Below are 9,479 nucleotides of genomic sequence, written 5' to 3' on the forward strand. Positions count from 1 at the left end.
GCTAAATAAAACAAACTATGTAAGTTATCTAATTCATAAAGATATTTTAGTATAAATAGAATTGATGGGTATAGGGGATCCTATCTAATAATAGACAAACATGGTAATTAACCATACCTCTAACATGCTTCCCATTGGCTACTCAGGGTGATATGCAAATTAACTGCCAACCAAGATGGTGGCAGGCAACCAAGCAGCTGAAACGAACAGGAGGCTTGCTTGCTCCAGTGATGGAGGAAGCCAACGTTCCCCGCCTGCCGCTGCGGCCTCTGAGCTGCACTCTAAGAAACAATGTTGCAATTATAGAAGCTAAACAAGCTCCAGATACCTGCTTTCAGCCAGCTTCCGCCTCAGAGCTTAGAGTGGCAGGGATGGCAACAATGTTTCAATTATAGAAGCTAAACAAACCCAGATACCTGCTTTCTCTTACCCTTCTAGTATTATTTTTTATATTGCTCAATCAACCTCGAGAAATCTTGCTTTTGAAGTGCTTGTAATCATAAAAGGAAAGTATAAGTAGGTATTTGTGTTTTCTTCTGGTACGTTTCTCATTTTGTATATCTAAATTTTTTAATCTGGAATTTATTTGGAGGTGATAAAAATCTAGCTAGTTTTCTCCAAATACTCAACAGATACTTCTTCACCATTTGTCATTGACCTTTTCCTACAAACATGAAATGTCACCAGCATCAAGTTGTAAAGTCTTACATATATTTGGGTGCTTGGGCATTTTTCGTTCTGTTCCAATCATTTATCTGTCTTTTCAGGTACTAGGAATAAACTACTTTGTAGAAATATATAGCATATATTGATATATAGAAGGTAAACCTGTGCCTACTATACAAAAAATTTTTTAAATCTCATCACAATGATAAAACATGCAATTAAAAAAATTTAAACCATATTAATTTGGTTGTAAAATTGACACACATAGGGAGAGCACACATTTTCAGAAATGGAATCTTCCTAATCAGGACCACAGCCGTCTTCCCACTTCAAATTCCTTCTGAGGCCCCGCAATAAAGAACATAGGTGAGCCCTGATGTAGCTCGGTAGGTGAGCGTCAACCTATAAACCAGGAGGTCACGGTTTGATTCAGGACAGGGCACATGTCTGGGTAGTGGGCTCGATCCCCAATGTGGGCATGCAGGAGGCAGCCGATGAATGATTCTCTCTCAACATTGACGTCTCTCTCTCTCTCTCTCTCTCAAATCAATAAAAGTGTTTTTTTTAATAAAGAACATAGGTGCACACTGATATAAGTGGTTATTGGATTTTATCCAAAGAACTTTTATCCCAGAAATTGATCTACAATGGGAATTATCTCTCTCATTATGCAATTTTCTGTAATATGTAACATTATGGTATAAAAATGTGTACATCACATATAAAAGCAATGCTGTATATTCTTAATTTCATGTCTATTATTGATATGTAGTTAAATCACTTAAAAGACATCAGTAAAGTGTTCTGTAAGAGAATAATGAATAGGTCTTTATGTTTTTGTCTTTGCTCATAAAGTTGGTCTGAGCACTAGACCCCAGGTCAGGTGTCCACCAGGGAGGAGCTGCGGGGCCCGGGAGGGAAGTCAGGCCAGGGCCCTCGCTGACAGGAGGCTGCTCTCCAGCTGCTGAGCCAGGCAAGGGAGCGCCTCTCCCAGACCCAACCGCTACCTCCCAGTGGACCCCAGGCCCCCAGCCTTGCAGTCCCTATTACCTGCGCTTTTTATCTCTTTCATTCACATCACTTATGTTGAAAAAGAAGATTTGCTGCACTCTCCAGTGGTTGTCATCTCTGGCAGCTTTGTGGATCGCATTCATATCATTTCTGTCAAAGTCAGGCCTTCTGGCTCCTATGCCACTGCTCCACTGGCTGGTAGAGGAGATCATGGCCCCGCTGGTAGGGGAGGCCTTGTCTCCAATGGTAAGTGAGACCTGGGCCCCACTGGTAGCGGAGACCTTGGTCCCGCTGGTAGGGGAGGCCTTGGTCCCGCTGGTAGGGGAGGCCTTGGTCCTCGCCGTAGGGGAGGCCTTGGTCCTGCTGGTAGGGGAGGCCTTGGTCCCGCTGGTAGGGGAGGCCTTGGCCCCAATGGTAAGTGAGACCTGGGCCCCGCTGGGAGGGGAGGCCTTGGCCCCGCTGGTAGGGGAGGCCTTGGCCCCACTGGTAGTGGAGACCTTGGTCCCGCTGGTAGGGGAAACCTTGGCCCCGCTGGTAGCGGAGACCTTGGTCCCGCTGGTAGAAGAGGCCTTGGCCCCGCTGATAGGGACGACCTTGGCCCCCCAGGGAGGGGACACCGTGTCCCCCCAGGGAGGCGACACCGTGGCCCCAATGGTAAGTGAGACCTGGTCCCCACTGGTAGCGGAGACCTTGGCCCCGCTGGCAGGGGAGACCTTGGCCCTGCTGGCAGGGGAGACCATGGTCCCACTGGCAGGGGAGACCATGGTCCCACTGGCAGGGGAGACCAGGGCCCCACCGACACTCTTCCAAAAAAAATCCATCTTCTTCTTGGCGAAGAGTCCAGGCTTTGGAGAAGCTTTACTTTCTCTCCGCTTGTCACACATCCTGAGTCCAAAACTGGCTCTCTAGCCAACCACCTCAGGCCACAGCATTCAAGCAGAGCCGTTTGGCAGTTTGGCAGTTTGGCAGTTTGGCAGTTTGGAATCTCCCAGCTCAGAATCACAGCAACAGCCTCTAACATAACTGCCCATGTGCACAGAGCCCATGCCCAAGGCCCAAGCCGCTCAAATCTCAGGAACTGCCTGTGGGCAGGTGTGCGTTCTGTTCAAACATCCCTGGGAATTGGCCAAGTGTTTCCAGATGCTTACAAAGGTTACTTGCCCAGTGAAAAAGCAGTCTTTGCCTCCGACCAGGGCTAGAGTGGTGTGGAACTTCAGGGTGCTCAAGGTCCGGTCCCCCAGGACACTCCCCTTAAAAACATCTCTAAATCTCCCAGTGCCCTAGTTTATGTCTGTTCCACATCCCTCTGGGCCCCAGCCAACCTCCAGGGGTGGTCGGGGATGCAAGAACAGAAGGATGTTTTCATGGTGTCAGAGATTGTGGCAGTATGTGTCTGCAAGTGCAAATTTGTGGGAAACCAGTGCCTGTTCTCCAGATGAAATAAAACCTCTTTCCACATGCCTCTTAATCTCCCCTTTGGCCCACCTCTTACACTCACTTTTTATTTCTTCCAAATAAATGTTTAATCAATCCAAGATTTATTTTGGAGCATGGTGTTAACCTGTACAAACCACCTTTTCCCACCTAGTTTAAAATGTCTCTTTACTGTGCATTAAAATCTCAGGTTATATTTTTGGTTTTGAGGTTTTCTGTTCTCGTCCATAAATGGACAGCTTCTTTTTGCATCAGTGATACTGCTGTAATAAACCCAGTTAAAGTAACTGGAGAGGAGCAAGGGGAAGGACACATTTTATAGGCATGTCATTTGTGCAGCTTTGCCAGGAAACTGCAATTTAACACTCCCCAGGGCTATTCCCTGCAGACGCAGGAGGAAGGGACTGGACAGGGGAGGAATAGACACATGCCCAGTCAAGTCTCCCTGAAATAGGGAAGGTGCTTGACTGTCAGTAACACCTGGGAACAGGTCATTGGCTAGAGAGTAGGTGTGGCCATCACAAGTGGAGAAGATTTGAGTAACTTACTTCCCAAACAAAGGAGTTCTCTCTCTTGCTAGGCAGGGGATACCCACTTCCACTGGTGGATTTCCCTCTTCCACTGATAACACTGTGTGGTTACCTTAGGTCTCTGAGTTTGTAAGGCCTGCCATGCACCCCCCACCCCCCCACCCCGGCTTGTCAGGTTTCGTATGTGGCCACTTTTTCATTTACACTTGACCTGTTAAATATTTGTTTACTGTCTACTTTCTCCCAACTAGAATGTACCATCCATGAGAAAGGTAGTTATTTTCGGTACTATTTATTTTCATTGCTCTTAGAAGAGTAGGTGCTTAATAGTTTCTCATTAACTAAATGACTGGCCTATGAAATTACCTAACTTATATGTCTAATTTATATCTTTATGTCTCCACCACCTCTCCACATGGAAATACTTGAAGACAGCTGTGTAGGGGAAGAGGAGGGTCATACAACCCTATTTACAAATCATAATGGATTTTAACTTCTGTATTTTCAAATCTCCCCACATTCTCTCAGGAGACTCCGCTCCCCAAGGCCACTGGCGTTATTCCAGTCAGTCCTAGGCTGTTAATAATGGGAGGTCCTGTGCATATGCATACTTCTCTTCATCATTGATTCTTTGTAATACATTCTTAGAAGTGTGATCTCTGGGTCAAAGGGTAATTCCATATGTAAATTAAATAGCTATTACCTAATACCATACCCACCCCCACTCCACCCCCACACCCCTATCTCTAGGGTTCACGCCATTACCATTTTGGATTTCACCAGCAATGTGTGAGAGGCTACAGCCTCACCTGCCATCTGAATGTGGTTAAGCTTTGGGGGTGAGAAGGTTGTCGATCTGATCCTAAAGTAATGGCCTTTGCCTATTGTGCCTGTCCCCACCCCTACTGCAATCCCTCCACCCACTCTGGGTTCCCACAAAGTCAGCGGAACTCAAGGAGCAGCCTGCCTGGTGGAACGCGCGGGTCCCTCTGCACTGCGGCGAGAGCTGCGTGCCCTGGGGGCGGAATGCGCACAGCCAGGAAGAGGCCTTTGCACAACTGGCCCGAAAGAGGAAGCACAGAGAGCACTGAAGTAAACACTTAGAAAGACAGTTTTGAAAGAAATCGGGTTCTTGGGCTTCTATCCAACTGTCTTCTGGCCCCAAATCCCTTTGCCAGTTTCCACTAATATACGGAGGCGACAAAGAAGGGTCAGTTCGCCAGGGGACACTCCTTAGAAAAGGGGGCGCTTGGCGCCAGTAAGGGAGGGATGAGCCAGGAAGGCACAACTTTACCAGAATTTAAAAACAACAAACAAAACAACACCTCTTTTCCTCAGGGTTATCAAGGCTGCCGTGTAGAGGGGGGAAGTAAGAGGAAATGAGGTACACATGCAGTGAGGACAGATCAGCCCCGACTTTTCACAGTCGTGCTCCATCCGTGCGCCCCCCTTGCACCTCATGCAAAGCAGCGGCAAGCTCCCCACGTCTGCGCGCCGCGGGGGGAAGGGCAGGGCTGACACCACTTCCTCCCTGAGGCAGCGGACCTGAGCCCGGTGCAGCCTAGTGCAGTTCGTCGCATTCCCCTCCGGTGTCCCGAGGCCGACCCCTGCCCTGCCCGCACCCCCGCCAGGTCCCCGTACAGCCTTCGAGGTAAGCGGTGCCAGCCGGCCTGGGAGCGCTGGGAGCTGCAGCCTGGTCCCTGGGCTGTCCCGTCACCGAGCCCCTGGGTCCCAGGCACGACCCCGCATTCCGGAGAGGCGCGCGCCCCCACCCCTTCTTGGACCGGCTCCCCAGGGTCCCACCACTGATGTCCGCACTTGACCCAGCTCCATGGGATTTGGGGCTGAGGCTGGTCTTTTCCCGCGCCCGGTTTCATCAGATTTGACTGATTTCCTGCCCAGAAAATTGCTACAAGTTCCCATGAGGAACCGGTATGAACCCCTGTCTCCCAGGTCCAGGAGCCCGGCCAACTGGAAGGGATTTCTGGGGCATTTCTGGGCGCTGTAGATTAAATTGCACGTCCTGTAAAATCTGAGGTTCCTTCCTTGAAAACCTTCAGACAACTCTTTCTTCCTTTTAAAAATAACCTTTCTTCCGAATTATTGTCCTTTTTCGTCTTAAAGTAAGATAGAGGGAAAATATGGGCACCAGGCAGAGGTTTGTCATTTGGCTTGGAAATTAATGTCCAGAGTGTGGTTTTATAGCATGAAGGAAATTCGTAAGATGCCTTATGTCCTGGAGGGCCTCAGCACAGGGGCCCCACTGAAAACTTCGCTCAGTGAACCTCTCGTTTTCCTCTGGGGAGGGGTTTCTTATTATTCATACCATGTGGAAGGCTAACTGTGCTGTTTCCTAGACATTCACAGCAAAGCGGTTCAAAAAGAATATTCAATGTGACCGGTAGAGAAAGAGAAATGGAGTAACAGAGGAAAGTAACAGAGAGGAAAGGTCACATAAGTTTATTACTCCCCAGGGTATTGTTTTTGGTGGTATAATGTGACTTTAGCAAGGCAAGGGAACCAGGCTGCTTCCAACTTTAAAGTCTAAGCATTTGAATGGAAATTTCAGAAAGAGAGCCTTTGTCCCCTTGCCTAAGCCCCCAGTGGCAATTTTCCTCTGGCCTCCCTGAGATACTGTGAGGAATGGCACATGGGCCGTGCTAGCAGTAATGCTGGCTGGCAAAATTAACCAAGGTTCCACTAAGAAAGCTGTCATGTTTTCCAAATGGGATTTCCTGCCTGCTTAACATGTGGTGAAAGGTCAAAGAAATTTAATGTCATCTTCAGTCCATCAGTACGTAGTAATTTTTATAATATTATTAATATGTGCGTCTTTTCTGGGTATTTGGGAGACTTGGTTTCATCTCTGCCTTTAACTAGAACAAGGATGGCTTTGAATAAGTTGCTTTAACCTCTCTGGACCTGAGATAATTTACCAGTAAATGAGATTATTGAACTGCATTATGTCTGTCATTAAAATAGCAATTAGGGAATTGCTCTCATTCTTTGAATTTGTCCTGTCTGGAATGTTGATAAAGTTAGAATGGCTGATCACTAACCAAAAAAAAATGGAGAAAATAATAATGATAGCAGATTTTGTTAGATTCTGAAATATCAATACTTTAGAGGCCTTTTGTTTCTCTGAATATAGTCCATTTCTGGCCTATTGATGGCAAATTTCCATTCTGTTGAAAAACTGAGTTGATGTGCCCAAGTTTGGGTAGGTCAATATTAGATTTCAAAATTCTTCAATTGTTATTTCTCCAGAAATATAATTTTGTAATATGGATGATTATGATTTAGTTGCTTTAAATCTTAAACACAGTACTTACTAAATGATGTTAGTATCCATTACATTTTTTGTATTTTTATATCCTAAGAATGTATACTAATTGCCCACCTTTTTTTGCCTTTTTTCACTTATAAAGTTTTCTGGATATCTTCATATTATTCTTCCAGTTAGCTTTTTATAAAATTCATTGTTATAAATGACTGTTTAATATGCCACTTTGAATTTTTTTAACCATCCTTTCAAAAAGCATTATTATTTTCATTTACTTCTAATACTCCTCAACCTTATTTAATTATTTTTATACCTAACACTTTTAGTGATTCCACAAATGTTATAATAAATTAAGTTAGCATTTTACAGCCTATCACACTAAAATCAATTTTATAGAACCTCATGCATTGATTTATAGGCAGCAGAATGATCTTAGTAATGCTAACTTCAAAATACAACAATCCTTATTAACATAATTAATATTTTAGTGTGGAAAATATATACATATTTTATATTAGTCCTGTCATCCTAACTGGCAAGTAATTTAAAGTTTAAGTATTTATTATACATTTGAGTACATAATAAACGTCAGGATGTAAGGCATTGGTACACTGGTTGTATAATAATATTTATATGTACTAGAGTTGTAATTATGAGGTGCATGACTTTTAGAGGAAACTGCTATATATTTGGAAAAGTAGCACTTAGATTTCTTTTGAGAAGAGAGGATAGCAGCACTAAGCTATGGAATTTAATGACCTATAAATAGTTTAAGGAGCTAGACTGTACATGAGATGTGACAAGTCAGGGCCTGAGGACAGCCTCTAGGACTAGAGGATGTGACCTGCCACTACTGCTTCCTTATTGCCTCGCCACATTCCTGGCACCAGAGTTAGGACTCCAAAACTGTTTGCTAAAAGTACAGAAACTATGTCAGTTCCACCTCTGGGTTGTCCCATCAAAATGTCACAAGGGCAGCTGACGCTGTGGGCGCCAACCCTGAGACATGAGCAGGCAGAGGTGTCACACCACTCCAAAGCTCCACTCTTTCTCAGTGTGTCTTCTGAAGCTTGAATTCATGACCCAGTTTCCAAACATTTCATGAACATTGACTATGCACTTGAGCCATTAAGACTCATAAGAGCTGTTTTCTTTCTTTTTAATCAACTCGGTCAAATGGTAATAGTAAATAATAGTTATAGCTTATATTCTGTACCAGATTTGTGCTAATTTAAATGTATCATTTCATTAGTCCCTACATCCTGGGCTTATACTATTGAATAAATGAAAGCACAGAGAGGTTAAGAAGATTACACAGAGCCCTAACCGGTTTGGTTCAGGGGATAGTAGAGCATCGGCCTGCGGACTGAAAGGTCCCAGGTTCGATTCCGGCCAAGGGCATGTACCTTGGTTGCGGGCACATCCCCAGTAGGGGGTGTGCAGGAGGCAGCTGATCGATTTTTCTAATTCTCTATTCCTCTCCCTTCCTCTCTGTAAAAAGTCAATAAAATATATTTATTTTAAAAAAGAAGATTACACAGAGAGTCGGAAGCACAGTTGACCTTTGAGCTGAGCCAGTCTGATATCAGCTCTGGAGGTGCTATATTAGGGATAAGGACTTAAACGATGGAAAAACATAGACCTTTCTGTGGGGTCAGGGAAGGGAAGATTAAAAGAAGATAACCAAGTTAATAACTTGCCTTATTAGTACTCTTTTTTTATTTAATCCTCACCGAGGATATGTTTGATTTTAGAGAGAAACATCAATCGGTTGCTTCCTGTATGCACCCTGACTGGAGACTGAACCCAAAACCGAGTACGTGCCCTAACCTGGAATCCAATCCGAGACCTTTGGTTGCACAGGCCAACACTCCAACCAACTGAGCCACACCAGCCAAGGCTCCTTGTTAGCTCCTTTGTTTAGTTAGGTTCTTCTTAGTGGGAAGACAAGATAGTATAATCAGTTGTGAAGTTATTATCTTTTTATGTCTTGAAAAAATAATCTTTGGCAGCAGTCATGTGTTTTTATTATCTCTTTTAAATTTAAGTTCTTTATGGTTTAAAGTATTACATAAGTCTCCTTTTTACCCCATTGACCTCTCCCCGACTGCCCCCACCCTCCAGCACATGCACTCACCCCCCCACACCCCAGTCTGTGTCCATTGGTTATGCTCATCTGCATGCATACAAGTTCTTTGGTTGATCTCTTACCCCTGACTCCCTGCCTTCCCTCATAGGTTGGAAAGTCTGTTCGATGTTTCTATGACTCTGATTCTATTTTTGTTCATCAGTTTATGTTGTTCATTATATTCCACAAATGAGTGAGATCATGTGATATTTATCTTTCTCTGACTGGCTTATTTCCCTCAGCATAATGCTCTCCAATTCCATCCACACTGTTGCAAATGGTAAGAATTCCTTATTTTTTACAGCAGTGTAGTATTCCACTGTATACCACAGTTTTCTAATCCCTTCATCTGCTGATGGGCACTTAGGCTATTCCCAAATTTTAGCTACTGTAAATTGTGCTGCTATGAATATATCTTTTCTGATTG

General features: G+C 44.5%; 1 protein-coding gene across 1 annotated transcript in view; it reads left to right on the plus strand.

Moving 5' to 3' along the window:
* Positions 1-5,038: 5,038 nt before the first annotated feature.
* APBB1IP (amyloid beta precursor protein binding family B member 1 interacting protein) overlaps positions 5,039-9,479 on the plus strand; it is a 109,759-nt gene continuing 105,318 nt past the window's right edge. The window contains exon 1 of the mRNA XM_015568244.1: positions 5,039-5,292. The gene's annotated coding sequence lies outside the window, so the exon portion shown is untranslated. The remainder of the gene's footprint in view (positions 5,293-9,479) is intronic.

The sequence above is a fragment of the Myotis davidii genome, unplaced genomic scaffold (assembly GCF_000327345.1).
Source record: "Myotis davidii unplaced genomic scaffold, ASM32734v1 scaffold1565, whole genome shotgun sequence".
Classification (NCBI taxonomy): domain Eukaryota; kingdom Metazoa; phylum Chordata; class Mammalia; order Chiroptera; family Vespertilionidae; genus Myotis; species Myotis davidii.